Source organism: Anolis carolinensis, chromosome 5 (genome assembly GCF_035594765.1).
Source record: "Anolis carolinensis isolate JA03-04 chromosome 5, rAnoCar3.1.pri, whole genome shotgun sequence".
NCBI classification, from domain to species: Eukaryota; Metazoa; Chordata; class Lepidosauria; order Squamata; family Dactyloidae; genus Anolis; species Anolis carolinensis.
Genome location: NC_085845.1, coordinates 55,478,683 through 55,490,874, shown reverse-complemented (window position 1 = coordinate 55,490,874; position 12,192 = coordinate 55,478,683). Strand labels below are relative to the sequence as shown.

The following is a 12,192-nucleotide window of genomic DNA, read 5'->3' as shown; positions in this document are numbered from 1 at the left end:
ATTCAGGTGTTTTCAATCTCTGTCTCTGTTTCTCTCTCTCTCTTCCTCTCTCTCCACCCCACTTCCACCATTAGTCTGTGTTTTCATTAATAATGTCCACTTAAAATTCTAAAAATTCAAGTTAAGTCTTTCTTTTTTAATTTGTGGAATGTTTCACATTTTTGTAGTATGTTTTTATAAATGTGTTCTTTGCCCTATAACAATTGTTAAAGTACAGTATGTCATGTTTTCTGCTGAGTATTATTGTACAGTTCACTCTGTAAGATAAAACATAGACTCTATAACTTAGTCTCTCATCTGTTAAGAATGTTTTAGAATCTATGCTCTTTTGGAATAAATCAAGCCTCTACAACTTGGTGGCTCAGGTCAAAAAGAAAGAAAAAATGAAAGGAACTCATGAACAGTCCCTAGTGGTAATTCATTAGGGACTGTTAAACTTCTTGATTTTCTCCAAATGACTGGAACTGCAAACAAAAATAGAAACAAGGAAGGCATTTTTGAGCACTCATTATGCTGCCCCACTTTGGTAGCAATCTGTTTCGCTTCCTGGAAACAGGAAATTTATAATAGATAATTTTCCCTTTCTGTTAGTGTACACCAATGAGAGTTAAATAAGTTTCTCATAGGCCCTGCACTTGTTCCTTTACATTAATTAATTAATGAAATCAGGAAAAACCTATATTGAGAAATAAGTAATTTCCCAAAAGCAGATGACAGCCGTGTGTTCTGTATTTGAGTGTATACTTGTGTATGTCACAGAAATGTCCTAATTTATTTTCCAATATTTAATTCTGGTTTCTTTCAGAAACCAGGTGCATATGTGTGAGATCAATTAAATATTTACAAGATTTGTTTAGAGATAGACATGAAGCAATGTGGTATAATGGTCTGAGTCTTAGATTAGGACTTCCAGAATCTCTACTCTGCATGGAAACCTATTGGGTGTCTTTGAGCATTCTCTCAGCCAAAGAAGAAAACAAGGGCAAGTCTACAAAGTAGAACATGACTTAAACACAGTAGTCTGCTTTCTAAGCAGCATAGGGTTTGTGATTTGGGGTTAGGCTGGAGTTGGCTTGTTGAATAAATGTAATATTACCTCTTGGCTATCAATTATCAGGTTATTCAAGTGGTAGTGTTTTAAAGTCTTATCTCATATATAGAATCTTAAAAAAGTAACCACCAAATCTCTAGGCAGGTTTCTTTGTTTGGCTTCTTTGCCAATTATATATCAAGTCCACCTCCAAAAACTAGAGCAGACTAAATAATACTCTTTGTCTTCATATGTAGTGAATCTATGGAGTGCAGTAGAAGCAATACATACAAATCAAAATATGAAGTCAGTAGCCATTTTTGAGATGATGGACACTATATGTAAGCATCAGTTGTAATAGAATTTAAATACTAGGGCAAGAGCTTTTATTGAGAGTTGATATCACTAAGCACCAACTGAAGCCCGCAATCCAGCAGGAGTTCATTGCTTCTAGTTCTAGCCATGTGCATTAGGCCCCATATACATGCAGTTATGTTTATTGGTACCAGATGTATGGCAGCAAAGATAAAATAAGACCACCCAGGAATCCTGTTTTGAGTTTTCTCCAAAGTCTACAGCTGACATTTGGTAGCTTTTAAAATTTATGTTCTTCAACTCTTTTTCATGTTTCAGGAGATAAATGTAATCCCTATTGCATTTTAGCCACAAGTTTCATGAAGAGGTGAAAGAATTCAGACACACTAGAAATCCAGCAGCATGAAAATTGGTGCATGGAACTACAACCAGAAAAAAAAGCTATCCCTAAACTAGTATCATCCAACATTGCCTGGAATTAAGTAAACTAATCACTGGACAGTAATTAAACTATTGGATTTTTTTAATAGAAATATCACCTCTGGTTCTTTTAAATCTGGAGAGACTTTATCATCCCTGAGAGTCATCAAAGTTCATCATCAACTCCTATCATCTAGTGGATTATACTGAACAGATATAATAGTGGGACAGATATAACAGTATTTTGCCACCATCACAGATGTTTCCTTATTGGTTTACTTAACCCTTTTGTTAGGTAAACAGTGTGCTCAGCTACTGAGAAACTGACATAGCTATATAAATTAGTCTAGGAAGTTGAAAAGCAAGGTTATTAGTAACTCAAGTCATCCCTTCAGTCCAAGTGAAGCCCAAAATATCAAGCATCCTCTGACAACTGTTCTAATATTTTTTCAGTGATATCACACAAGCGGAACTTTCCAGGACAATTGTATATTTCTTCTTTTTTATTTTTAGACATATTATCTCTTTAGGAAATAAATACATGTAAGAGGAAATACTGTAAATTTGCTGCATGCTAATTTTTATCACCAGCAAATTATCTTACCCGCTAAGCCATCAGTGGAACAAATAACAAAATGATTTATGATCCAGTAATGCTCATACAGCTAAAAGAGGCATACCCGTTTCACTGTAGCAAAAGCTATGTTCATTGAATGAAAAAAACTCAATATAAAAAAGAAAAATGCAATAAAATATTTATTAGGAAAAGAGACAGGAGTGTATACTATTCAGCCTGATTTCAACATCAGATGATTTAACTTACATACCAAACATAAAAAGAGTACATACTTTTTAAGGCTGCAAGAAGTTAAGAGTTCAGACATGAGTATTGATAAAAGAGAGTGTGATTAACACTGCAATTGTGTCTATTTCCCGATACTGTTACGTTTCAGTGGAATCACTCAATTAAGTAACTTATGCAGATGCAGAGTTTTTTAATACACAACTATGACATTTTATTAGTAACATGCTGGAAAGGGTTTGATGGGGAATGGTAGCATCATTTCAAACTATTTTACCTTAGTACTGTGTGAAGGTAAATAGTTATGCTAGCCTTCCCCATTAAACCCTTTCCAGCATGTTACTAATAAAATGTCATAGTTGTGCATAGTACTATTTTAGCTCTTCCTTCTATAGGCCAGAGTAAGGTAATTCAGGACCAGTGGCCATTTGAGCATTCAACTTTCATTTAGAGGTGTTAGAACTGGATTTGAGAAGAATTTAGGCTGCTGTCTCTTGAGATGATTCCTCCTGTGTTGTCTGTGGGTGCCAGAGTGAAAACTTGAGATTGCTCTAGTACAGAGTTTCCCAAACTGCTCCTCCAGATGTTTTGGACTTCAGCTCTCACAATTCTTAACAGCTGGTAAGCCTCTGGGATTTCTGGGAGCTGAAGTCCAAAACACCTGGAGGAGCTCAGTTTGAGAAACACTGCTCTAGTATCCTATAGGTTGTATAGAAGAGGAAATTTCAGTATGTGTTGCCTGTTACCTGGTTGCATGACAAGCAGTATTAAAGATACAGAAGCTGTCTCCAATTTTCAGACTGATAGCCATATATGTGAATATACCTTGCAAGCCAAAGCAAAGCTTAAATCTTGCAGCATCAAGCTAATATACAGAGACTAGTTAAATATGTAATGAAGGCTGGAGAGCAGGAACAGGTTGAGGATTCTATATTTCCTCAGTTTGTCTGATATAATTCAAACACTGTTATCTAGGAACCAGATCAGAGACAGGTATCTTCCACTCAGTTCTTTGTATGTTCTGCTAATAATGTAGTTGATTCAGAAAAATATATTATGTGAATGCAAATTCATTGTAGCTGAGAAGGAAGTGGTTGAATTAAATGGAAGTGGATGTCAAGTTACTGCAGATGATTCAGATTTTAATGTTGTCATCTTTCAGTAATATATTAGTGTGTGTTCAGTGCTGTATCATTTCCAGATAATTGTGATGAGGTGGGGGAGGCTACAGCCTGTTGTCTTTCTGTATCTTGTTCGAATTTTCTTTTTACCCAAAAAGCTGTGCAGTATGAAGCAGACATACGTAGAGAGAGATAAATTTCAGAACTTCTAGCCAAAATATTTTGCTTTTGTAAGTGATATGTACAGTCCAGTTAGAAATGACAAAGTAAAGAAATGACATGACTATCTTGTTCCCCCCCTCCTCTCCCCCAAACAAATAGCTTCTGGAAACAATGTCCTTGTTGACCTCAGTGGGAATGAAGAGTCAACCATGAAGTCTCAAGGTTGTTCACTAATGCAATATATTTAATATTGTTGAAGTCGCACCAGATAGATGTGAGGATTACGGAAACTCAAGTTCTAGCCTTAGTACTACCATCTGAGAATGATTTTGTGCCAACTTCGAATTAAGCACTAAATTAACATTTAAAATGTTGTAGCAAGTAATTTCAGTTTCTGCCTTCTCTTGATGTTCAGAATAGAAGTAAACTATATTCATGTTGGCAGTAAATGTTCTAAAACTAGCATAGTATAATGATCTGCGTTTTAACTAGGACTCTGGTAGAGCAAAGTCTGAATCCTGTTCAGCCATGGAAACTTAATGGGTGCTCTGGGGTAAGATACACTTTCTCAGCTTAAGAGGAAGGCAATAGCAATTAGAAAGCCCTTTCTGTATAAATTGTGCCAAGAAAACACTATAATCAGTTTGTTTTAGAGTCACTATAGGTCAGAATTAACTTGAAGGCAGATAAGAACAACCACAAAGTTAAGAATGTAGATGATTTCTATCTTTCCATTTATATATCACCCTATAGGATTGATAGTTTAGACTGCAATCCTATATTTATTTATATGTGAGTAAACATTGTTGAACTCAGTAGAATTTTTTTCTGAATAGTTACAAATGTCATATATGCTTTTCTCTGCTATATTCTAGAATATAGCCATACTAGAGTTTCCCTACACATTATAAAAGTTATGTGCCTCAAGAAGCCTACTAACATTTTTGTGGTTAAGGGGATTTTATCAATCTCCATTATATATTTCCATTTTGTTTTTGTTTTGTTTTGTTTTTTTAATTTTCTACCGGTAGCTGTCCTCCCATGCTGTGGGTTGAGAAGTATGTCAGAGGAGTCATTAAGTATTCATTTTCTAATAAACAATTCTTGCCCTGCTTTCCATTGGAATGTGCCTAAGAAAGGCAGTGGTTCTCAACCTGGGATTCCCAGATGTTTTTATCCTTCAACTCCCAGAATTCCTAACAGCTGGTAAACTGACTGGGATTTCTGGGAGTTGTAGGCCAAAAACATCTGGGGACCCCAGGTTGAGAACCACTGTTCTAGATGAAGTGGAAGTTGGCACAATGCTTTACATGGCATGACCCATTCCTCACTCTTTAATCAGCCCTTTTAAAAAAAACTATGTAGATTCTCAAGCCGTGCACTACAGCCAGCATAGAAAACATTGAAAGAGGCATTTATGATTAGAGAAACTATGAGATTTTGCTGCTCAAATTTCCTCAAGTCTTCAAAAAAGGTGTGGAAAGAGTAAGTAATAAAAGCACAACACAGTTGAAGCTCTGCCCTTTCATACTCCCTGTGTGCGCTAAGGGTATACACATTAATTCTCAATGTCCTTAGGCAAACTATCATTTTCAACCAATCTTTTTATGGTTAAATAAATTACAAGCAGAGAAAAAATAAACAGACGACAAGAGCACTTAATACATTTCAAGTTGTTTCCATAATCATTTCCTCTAGACATTATTTCTATTGCCACAGAATTCAGTATTCTCATTATATGTTTTTAATTTATAATTCATTCAGTGTTTTAGGTTAAGTGTTTCTTCTGAAGAATCATTTGTGTTCCGTTCAGAGTGGCTCTGTCATTTTATTTGTTATCCCAGTGGAGTTTTACAATGATATTTTAGCTTTTAAACTAATTTAAAACAATTCTGACAGTGGCTGAAAAGGACTCCTGGGTTCCCAATTTATTTGTCTAAATTATAAATGGCTTAAACACAGAAGTATTCCAAATAAATTATATATCGCTAGAATTAATATGAACAAAGCCCTGCATTCCCCTTTGGGAAATGAGTTTGATTTAAAAAGAAAATGATGTTGGTCTGTTCATGTGATGCTTTATGCTGAGATAAAAAAGTTTTATCTAAATTGGCAAAACTTAGAAAGTGCTGTTGGAGCTCTAGACAAAATGTAAGGATGTTCACACGGATTACCAACCTGTTAACAGTGTTCCTGCTTTCCTCTGTAGAAAGAAAGAAACCTACATGTAGATTAATTTGTGTGATCTTACATAGTTTTCATGCAGTTTCCTGCATAGAAGGAAATGATTTCCAGACAGGAAATCCACGAAGAATAGTGTTTCCCTTAAAGGGTGGATCTATGGGGGAAAGACATAAATGTGCAAGGTGAACTGAGTTTTTTTAAGGATGTTGTGACTGATTTTCTTGAGTGTTATAAGAAATTGTGCATTTTCATCTCTTTTTGCCATTAGTACTGCTTTTCACTAGCTAATCTAGCGTAGAGTTGTTTCAAAGAACGATTGGTTACTTGTTTGTAAAACCCATATATTTCACTTGATTCTGTGTACATGAACAGAATCACACCATATATTCCAGTATTTAGGACTCATTCTGCCCTGGAACCCATCCTAGGTTGTTTTTGAAATGTTTTGTTGTTCTTTGAATACAAAGGGGTTTTTTTTCTTTTTCCATATCACTGTTCAGGTTGAAGGCTCATTGTTTGAGAGCTACAGTTAAGCCTTTTCCCCGATAGCTGTATTATTGCATGCACTTAGGGGGCTACCACCTTTGGCTTCATTGTTTATCATCTGTGGTACCTGGCCAATTGATTGGTTAGTGCTGTGCTTTACTGGCCATTTTCATGCCACTACACATAACATCATTATGTCACACATTATCTCCTGCAATGATATTGAGAAAACAGCCCAATGTTAGGCAAACAAGTGATGCTATACAGAAGTTGCTAGCAGTGGAAATGCTGTTATATGGGAAGCCTAAAGTCCAGCCATGTACACACAATTGTTTCAGTACAGTATTTACATTCTGAATCTTCCATTCCATTTGTTTCTTCAAGCCATACCCCTCCCCTTCACCCTCGGCTAAAAACAGCATTGCCCATTATTTCCCAATTTTATAAGTACATATCGTCCCCAAGGTTTGTTCTATAGGTTTTTTCTTAAGTTGATTTTGTATGCAAGTCGGGGCATTTTAAAAGTGTAACAATAGATAGATAGATATGAAAACTTTGAATAGCATAGGAAAGGGTTAACATCCCGGTGGTGTTTGTTTTGCTGTCTGTGCCCCTGTTCAGAAGATTTCACCTCACTTTCCATGATATAATTGGATTTTGCAAAATTTGGCTTGTTGTGGAAACAAGGATTGGCAATATAGCCACAGTTGAGACACCTTTTTACCATGAAAACTCTTCCAGGAGTTAATTTCCCCTCCGAGGTGTAGATTTCTCTCACTTCCTATTGTTTCACCCCGTTCTTAACTGTGAGTCATTTGCAAGTCAGATGATTGTAGCTCAGAGACTGCCTGTACAATGAAGTTACATATGCATGCAGAAATATGTGAGAATAAGTATAGAAGTATTAAACATATAAAAGTTCCAAGTAAATAGTGTGGAAAGAAAACAAAACAGATCCATCCCTTATTGCTCTTCCCCTCATTAAGGCCTCATTACGCTGCCATATAAAATCCAGATTATCTGCTTTGAACTGAAGTGTATGGCAGTGTAGACTCATATAATCCAGTTCAAAACAGATAATCTGGATTATTTGATTCGATAATCTGGATTATATGGCAGTGTAGAAGGGGCCTTAGTCCTGATACTAACCTAAGTGATGGACCACACACATAAAAGAAAAACCTGGATATATATATTTTTTTAAAAAAAATTGAATTAAAATTTCTATTAGTTTTACTTTAGAGTTGGTCTAAGAAACATTTTCAGTCCTGTGCAGATTGAACATATCTTTTTATGGATTAATTTTGCAGATGTACTGTTACATTTTTATAAGCGCAGAATTTTCAGTTCTTGAACGTATGTGACATGGAAAAAGAACCTTGTCTCTCTGTTCTTCTGAATGCTGAATTTGGAAAAACGCATCAGAATTCAAATCAGGGCTATGTTCGTCTCAGCATAAAAATACGTGAAGGCATTTTCTAGCAAAAACTTCAACAAACTTCAGTACATTTCAGATGGAGTCCATATGCTTTCATGCACTCCAATCCACTTTAATAGAAATTTGCAAAGCGTATGCTAGAAAAATTATTTTCTAAGACCTATATGCATAGGTCCAGGAGATGTCCATACAGAGGCTAGAATGCCCTTTGGGGAGCAGGAGGCTCTGGAGAGGGGAGCAGTGGTGGCTACAAGGAAGTCGCAAGCCAGCATGCTCAGTTTGAGCCAAGGCCACAGCAGCCTCTCTGCCTCCATGGGCTTGGACACCTCACTCAATACAAACCACATGAGATGCAAAGTGCATAGCAGGTGGAGCCGCTACTAGCCTCCTCCTCTTCCTGCTTGAAGAAGCAGATTTGGGTACAGAAAACTGCTGAGATCCAGGCAAAGCACGAATATAGCTACTCTTGCAGCAAGGAGAAAGAGGGGAGGAAAGCAGAGGATATAAAAAAAAATAGAAATTGCCGTTCGAGCGGTTGTGTCGCACAAATCTTGTGACACCTGGAAGGCTAACCATTTTAGTACAGTTCGAAGACAGTGGGTGCATCTACACTGTAGAATTCATGCAGTCTGACACCATTTTTAACAGTCATGGCTCAGTGCTATATAACCTACTAGCTGTGCCCGGCCACGCGTTGCTGTGGTGAAGTATGGTGGTATGGGAAATAAAGTATTGAGGAATTGGTGGTAGTTAAGGTAAAGGGTAAACGTTTTCCCCTGACTCTGGGGGTTGGTGTTCATCTCCATTTCTAAGCCGAAGAGCCGGCGTTGTCCGTAGACTCCTCCAAGGTCATGTGGGATGACTGCATGGAGTGGTGTTACCTTCCCACCGGAGCAGTACCTATTGATGCACTCACATTTGCATGTTTTTAACTTCTGGGTTGGCAGAAGCTGGGGCTAACAGTGGGGGCTCTCTCCGCTCCCCCAATTCAAACCTGCGGCCTTTCGGTCCAGAAGTTCAGCAGCTCAGCGCTTTAACACGCTGCGCCATCAGGGGATATTATTTCCTAAAGGTTGTGAATATACAATATTTCTGATTTTTTTTTTGTCTGCTGGAGGCAAGTATGAATGTTGCAATTAGGAAAAATGATTAGGATGTAATGGCCTTGCAGATTTAAAGCTTGGCTGTTTCCTCCCTGAGTGAATTTTTTGTTGGGAGGTGTTAGCTGGCCCTGATTGTTTCCTGTCTGGAATTCCCTTGTTTTCAGAGTGGTGTTGTTTGCAATATTTTATGTGCTTCTACTGTCTGTGGCCCTGAGAAAACAGAGGATTTGCCAGACTTTGATGATGGGAATACTTTGTTGGGAGGTGTTAGCTGGCCCTGATTGTTTCCTGTGTGGAATTCCCCTGTTTTCAGAGTGTTGTTCTTTATTTAGTGTTCTGATTTTAGAGATTGTATTGTTCTGTTTTATTATACCACATTAATTTTTATATATTCTGATTTTAGTGTTTTTGAATACTTGGAGCCAGATTGTATTCATTTTCACGGTTGACCGCAACACAATAATAATAATAATAATAATAATAATAATAATAGTAATGATAGTAATGATAGTAATGATAGTAATAATAATGACTTTAGTAATACACAGTGCTTCACTGCCTTCTCAGCTTCCTTTCTGGAAGAATCCTTTCTTGGAAGGTGTTAGCTGGCCCTGATTGTTTCCTTTGTGGAATTTCCAATTTTCCTGCTTTATTTACTTTCTTTATTTTTTTATTTACCTTCCTGGTTTTAGAGATTATATTGTCATGCATTATTCTATCCCAGTAATTATTTCATATTAAAGTAGAATCTCACTTATCCAACATTCACTTATACAATGTTCTGGATTATCCAACGCAGTCTGCCTTTTCATAATCAATGTTTTTGTAGTCAGTGTTTTAAATTCATTGTGATATTTTATTGGTAAATTTGTAAATACAGTACAGTAGTGTCTCACTTATCCAACATAAACGGGCCGGCAGAATGTTGGATAAGCGAATATGTTGGATAATAAGGAGGCATTAAGGAAAAGCCTATTAAATATCAAATTAGGTTATGATTTTACAAATGAAGCACCAAAACATCATGTTAGACAACAAATTTGGCAGAAAAAGTAGTTCAATACGCAGTAATGCTATGTAGTAATTACTGTATTTATGAATTTAGCACCAAAATATCACGATATATTGAAAACATTGACTACAAAAATGTGTTGGATAATCCAGAACATTGGATAAGCGAGACTCTACTGTAATTACTACATAGCATTACTGCGCATGGAACTACGTTTTCTGTCAAATTTGTTGTATAATATTATGTTTTGGTGCTTAATTTGTATAACGATTACCTAATTTGATGTTTAATCGGCTTTTCCTGAATCCCTTCTTATTATCCAACATATTCACTTATCCTGCCGGCTTGTTTATGTTGGATAAGTGAGACTCTACTGTATATTGATAATCTTATATTATCTGCTTAGAACTGGATTCTATGAGGCCCCTTCTTCACAGCTGTATAAAATGCACACTGCAGTGGATTATATGGCAGTGTGGAGTCCAGATAATCCAGTGCAAAGCAGATAATATAAGATTATAAATGGGTTATATAGCTGTGTGGAAGGGCCTTGAGTCTACACTGCCATATAATCCAGTGCAGATTAGATAATCTGTGGAAGAGGCCTAAGTGAGGCCTAAATCTGCCTGTCCCCTAACTGAACCCTGGCTGTCCTTTGGCTGAGTTGGTTGCTAGGAGACCAAGTGGGCAGAGATTAGCCCTCTAAACTGGCAGCAATTGGATAAAAACAATTATTGCTCTCCCTCTAATTAGGATTTTATTTTTCTTTTCTTTTTGTTGTATCAACCTAGAGCCGTGGATGATGGGTTGTGTTGTCAAATTTCGAGGTTGGGCAGCCTGTAGTTTTGTTGTTTTGTCTGGTGCCCTGATTCCATCACTCTTATATATATAGATAGATAGATAGATAGATAGATAGATAGATAGATAGATAGATCTGCGGCCCGAAGAAGTTTGACCTATTTTTATTTTGGCCCTTACCTACTGCCACATTGTACAGGCTTGCCCTAGAGGTTCCCCAAAGTTCCAGAGCTTCCCTGTCCTTGGGCAACATGTAAAGTTTGGCCAGTTCTAATTTGGAACCAGCCAGCAGTGTTTACATACACATACACTTTCCCCAGGATTGGGCAGCTTGGGGGCAGTGAGTGCCATGTACATTCACCATCCTTGTCTTAGTGGTGCAGTAAATTCTAGCCCTTATTTCCTTGATAGAGAAAGATTGTTACTTAAACTGGCACAGATCGGCTTACATGGGGCCTAGCCAGATAAAACAGTCAAATATCAATAATACAACAATAAAACAATTATACCAATAAAACATCAATTGTCAGTAAAACAATCGATAAAATCGACATAAAACATACAATATTAAAACAGGAGACTAGTTCATAAAACCCAGTACAGAATGTGCCGGAATGGGAAAGATATATAAATCATATCAGAAACCATGTGGCAACAATTGTGTTTAGACATAGTAGGAACCAGGGCCGGCCCAACACGGAGGCCACGTGCGGCGGCCGCCTCGGGCGCAGGGCCCGGGGGGCGCCGTCAGGCTTCCCCCCTCCCAGCGGGGACCATGAGCTCACTCGCCGGCGAACAGGAAGGCCTGTTCGGTGACGAGCGAGCTCATGGCCGGCTGGGATGGCCCTGGATGGCCGGCCTGTGCGCCCTGGCCCCGCCTCTCACGTTGTGTGAGAGGCGGGGTCGGGGTGAGCTGCGTGGGAGGCGGGGCCAGGGTTGGCCCTGCCTCCCGCGCAGCTCAGCCTTGCCCATCTGGCCTTTTCCAGGCGGGCAGACTGCACCGAAGGTCCCTGCAGGCCGCGATTGCGGCCTGCAGGGACCTCCGGTGCAGTCTACCTGCCTGGAAAAGCCCAGGCCGCACGGGGCGGGAGGCAAGGCCCCGTCTGGGCGGAGCCCTGCCTCCCGGCCTGTGCGCCCCGGCTCCGCCTCTCACGTTGCGTGAGAGGCGGGGTCGGGGTGAGCTGCGTGGGAGGCGGGGCCAGGGTTGGCCCTGCCTCCCACGCAGCTCAGCCTCGCCCGTCTGGCCTTTTCCAGGCGGGCCGACTGCACCGAAGGTCCCTGCAGGCCGCGATCGCGGCCTGCAGGGACCTCCTGTGCAGTC

The 12,192-nt window shown here is 38.8% G+C and overlaps 1 protein-coding gene across 5 annotated transcripts in view; it reads left to right on the top strand.

The window, feature by feature from the left end:
• marchf1 (membrane associated ring-CH-type finger 1) overlaps positions 1-12,192 on the top strand; it is a 178,933-nt gene that overhangs the window by 128,819 nt on the left and 37,922 nt on the right. The window lies entirely within an intron of this gene.